This window comes from Malus sylvestris, chromosome 8, assembly GCF_916048215.2.
Source record: "Malus sylvestris chromosome 8, drMalSylv7.2, whole genome shotgun sequence".
NCBI classification, from domain to species: domain Eukaryota; kingdom Viridiplantae; phylum Streptophyta; class Magnoliopsida; order Rosales; family Rosaceae; genus Malus; species Malus sylvestris.
The window spans coordinates 20231587-20236206 of record NC_062267.1 but is presented as its reverse complement, the minus strand read 5'-3'; the positions used below and the strand labels follow the sequence as shown (position 1 = coordinate 20236206).

The window sequence follows — 4620 nt, the reverse complement described above, 5'->3', positions numbered from 1 at the left end:
CACTCTTCTGCACCTCTCCTCCTCTCGGTGATCTCGTCCCAGACATCACACACATGCACTTACATATTTGCACCTACTACAACTATCAAAATCTCTCCCCTTCTTCCTCAAACCCCATACTCACCCTTTCACACCCTTTAGAATTGTGTAGTTTTCGTATGGTAACTTCGTCGGAATCTCGAACCTTTTGACCAAGGTAAGTTTGGAATTTCCAACCTCAAATCCTTCTCATGTTGAACTCCTAGTGATGTTTTTAATCTTAAATAGAAGGTTTGTGGGTGATTTAATACAGATTTCATCTCGGGGAAGAATTTTCCCAGATTTGTGGAAAGTGAACAGTGGTTGTTTGACCATTTTCAAACTAGATTTACAACCAACTTCGGTTCTCCATTGGGTTTCTTAAGGGTATGATTCTCTTCTCTACATTTCTAACTTCAAAATGGCTTTTGAATCATCAAGTTTGGTTTAGTATCGAACTAGAAACTAGCTAGGAAAGTTAGAAAAAAATTTCCAATTTTCTGAAATTCTTGGACCCGTGACCAACACCTTTAGACCACTTTTCCGGCAAACCCTGTCTATTTCACGAGCCCAAATGGGTATAGATCTATTTTCTACATTCCTAACTTTACTTAGGCTTTTGAATCAAGGATTTTGGTTGAGAATCGAGCTCGAAATGAGCTCTAGAAGTCTTGTGTTCCAAACTGCAAAAGTGCAGATTTTCGCAAGGAGGAAGAAGGAAAAAAAAAAAAAACACTAGAATCTGTTGGGCCAGCCCAACGTTTAAACCATTTCAAATTGGACCTAAGCCATTGAATTGGTTTAGGCCTTATGTTCAAAATGGATTAAGTCCATTTAGTTTTAAGTTGGGTTTTACACTTAAACTAGATTAAGTCCAAAAATTATTCTAAAAATATAAGGATGCTCATGGGGTTGAGTAGGCCACGATGATATATTCAAACACCCCAATTGAGCGACGTATAAGAAATTGATCCTAGGTTTTGTATATGTGCTATTGAATTAACGTTAAATTAATTGTTTCACATATAGGTGAGACGTTTTCGGAGGACGAGTGTAGCCAGGCAAGACTTGGGGACTACGACCTAACTGTATACAAGTGAGTGAGCTTTTGGTTTATATATATATATAGGGATAGGATCAAGGAACAAATATTTTTACACTTTTTAAGCCTTTTGATTACATGACATCAAATGGTTCTTATTTATTCATTAAATGACATGGATGCTTATGTGGATTTTAACTAATATTAAAGATAAATAAAACTGAAAAAAATAAAATAAAATCTAGAAAATTAAAAATATAATTAAAAAAGAAAGATAATTTAACTAAAATTGGTTTTCCCATTCCCATTTCGATCAAGACTTGGATTCAGACTTTGAACCCTAATAAAAAAAATCATGGAACTTCTTCTTTTCCGATGAGGAAGCTTGATAGAATCTCTTCTTTCATTTTATCAAAAATAAACCCTAATAATAACAAAACAAGATACTTTTTAAATTATAAAAATAAAAAAAAAAAAAAAAACGTGATACCAAGCATAGGTAATACCCAATGCAAACAAGGATAGTTTTTATTTTTATCAAAAATAAAACCTAATAATAACAAAACAACATACTCTTTTCCTTCCTTGGAGCTTTTATCGTATTTATCATCTTGTTTTTGAATTGGTGTGATAAAAACATGCTTGAGTTTATATTTATAGACGGTTTTTTAGACAAGTAATTTTGAAAAATAATCATTCAAATATTCAAGTACCTTCCAAGAAAACAAAACTGAATCCCCATCGTTCAACAACCGAAACACAATTCAAACTGAAATAACATGAACAAGGGTAATATATTCAACTTCATGTAATTGCCATAGGATCATGTATTACCCTTGACGAATAATTGTGCCTTGTATGACGAATATATGAAGTCGAAAGCTTCACTTAAACTGTTCATATTACCCTTGTATGACGAATATCTGATAATAATTGTGCCTTTTTTTCATCAAGGGTAATATATTCAACTTCGTATCAATCTAGGGTTTCTTCCCCCTTTTAATTATATTTTTAATTTTTAAGATTTTTTTTCCAGTTTTAGTTTATCTTTAATATTAGTTAAAATCCACATAAGCATCCATGTCATTTAATGAATAAATAAGAACCATTGGATGTCATGTAATCAAAAGGTTTAAAAAGAATGTAAAAGTATTTGTAAAAATATTTGTCCCTTGATCCTATCCCATATATATATAGACACACTTGGTATTTTTCCCAGAAAACTTAATTAAATGGTTTTATATTTTGAAATGCCATGTCAAATGCTCTCTATGTTCGATTATGCATTAGTATGGTTATATATATTGTTGCTTGACGCTGCAGACACTCAGGTAAGCTTCAGATGAGTATATTGATGGTAGTGAGCTTAATTGTGTTGAGATGTATTTAGAGCTTATTATCTTGCACCTTGGTGTTAGTGTTCCGCCCGAGGATAGGGCCTAGCCTTCACGTGATCGTTCACCTCCCGCATCACACGCTCACCTTGGATCTAAGGCAGATGCCAGCCTGTCGTACAGACCACATTAGGTGGTTCCGACTCGTAGGTGACTTGCGATACTTCGCACAGCCTTCACGTGATCGTAGCACTTGAGCGTATTTATTTACATCTAGCCTGTCGTACATACCACATTAGGTGGTGCCGACTCGTGTGCAGGATTTGATTGATGAGCTATGGTCCCAACCGTACAGGTCACTTTAGGTGACTCCGACTGGCATACTATTTCATATTGGTTACATCTGGCCTACTTATTTCTTACTGAGATTTGACATGGTATATTTGTGGAATTGTTATTTCGAATATAGTTTTAAGATATAAATATGCATGCTATTTTCTGGGAAGTATACAGGTTTTACGACGAGGGGTTATTATCTTTGATAATTGAAATGGTTTTTGAAAATCTTTGTTTTTGCCCACTCACACTTTCTGTTTTGTGCCCTTCCAGGTTTTAATTGCTGAAAGTTCGTATCAATGAGGATTCTTGGCAAATCTCAGGATAGATGGCTCTTCTAAGGGTATAATCATTATCCACTCTATTGTACTTAATTATGCTCTAATGTCACATGTGAAGTGGGTTCATTCCTGCTCACCATCGTACTTTGGTATTTAGGCACTCTTAGGTATAAATTTATTCATATTTTTCCACACCATCACACTTTATGGCTTCATCACCTTCCAGGTGTTGGCCAGCACAGCTCAATTCGGAGTCCTAATGGACGTTCTGGGTCGGGGGTGTATCAGTTTGGTATCAGAGCATAAGTTGGGCAGTATTGCATCCATCACACGCGTGATGAAAGCATTCTATGTTCTTGAGTCTAATTTTCGAAATTGCCACCTCGTCGACTACGAAAAATGTGTTCGTTTTTCCTAAGTTTTAGGCAATTTTGTCGACTTGTTGACATTTTAGAAGATTACTTTGGTGAACGCTTTTAGACTTAAAGCAAAGAACTTTTATGCCAAGGAAAGGTGGAGATTTGAGATTAGTTGAAGGCCTTAAAGCAGGGTTAAGGTATTGATATCGGGGTAACACTAGAGATCTATAAATCAATTTCATCATTATTCTTGAGCCATCATTATCAACCTTTTCGAGATAGGGAACCAGAACTAATTTTGATTCCTTGGCAGTACCCATTACTATACCATTTATTGGGATTTCTACGAAGTTTACTTCTTCAAGATTCCAAAATTGTCTTGTGTGACGGTAGGGTGCTAAAAGGATAGAACTTGACATAAGAACATGGGGAACAATCATTTTTGGTCCCCGATAGTACTAATCTCCTTAACCATTAGTTATTATTTCAGATCTTTAGGAGAAAGATCGATTTCCGTTTAAACTAGTTTTAAAGTAGAGTATTAGTAAATTTTCCTTTCTGGCTTGGGAATTCTAACCAATACCAGTATCCAAATTTCTTTTGGTGATGTACTCATCATTTCGATGAGTATAGGACCAGGTTGTGAGTTGTTGGGCCTATGAGTGGTGTAAAATCTTTGAGATAGTGAGTATTTTTTTTTTCCCTAAAATTATGGAACCATCTCATAAGATCAATTTCTTATCAGTCATCCAAAAACCACTATCTGAGCGGGCTCTAGTTTGTGTTTAGCCTCTAGCGACGCTACTAATTGAAGATATTGTCCGATATCCATGAACTGTCAACCGGTATGATTTCTAATACCAGACACATGCTAGTATCTGGAAGTGATACTTTTGTGCCTTACCGTTGATTTACAGTACTAGGGTAGCGAACAATATTAAAATTATCGTATATGTGTCAATTAGCGGCACTACTAATAGATAGAATAACAGCGGCTGCTGAAGCTGAAGAAACTAAATTTCAGAAAGTTAGGAACAAGCTTTGTATTAGGACAGTAAACTCATAGTTGTCTCTACCTTATCACCTATCTAGGTAAATAGAATCTCTTCAATTAGCCACCTTCTAGATCACTTCCATGGATAGATAGGAGAATTGAAGTACGAGTTAATTTCTCACTATTAGAGTGAGCTGAGTAATTAAAAAGTTGTGAGGATCTATTAGCACATGGCGTAGTGAAAGGAAATATTATG

At 35.3% G+C, this 4620-nt stretch overlaps 1 long non-coding RNA gene across 1 annotated transcript; it reads left to right on the top strand.

Moving 5' to 3' along the window:
* LOC126631542 (uncharacterized) lies at positions 1-3075 on the top strand. Its single transcript, XR_007626376.1, has 4 exons — positions 1-196; positions 293-405; positions 1048-1114; positions 3004-3075. It is a non-coding gene; the product is annotated as an uncharacterized LOC126631542 (long non-coding RNA).
* The last annotated feature ends 1545 nt before the right edge of the window (positions 3076-4620 follow it).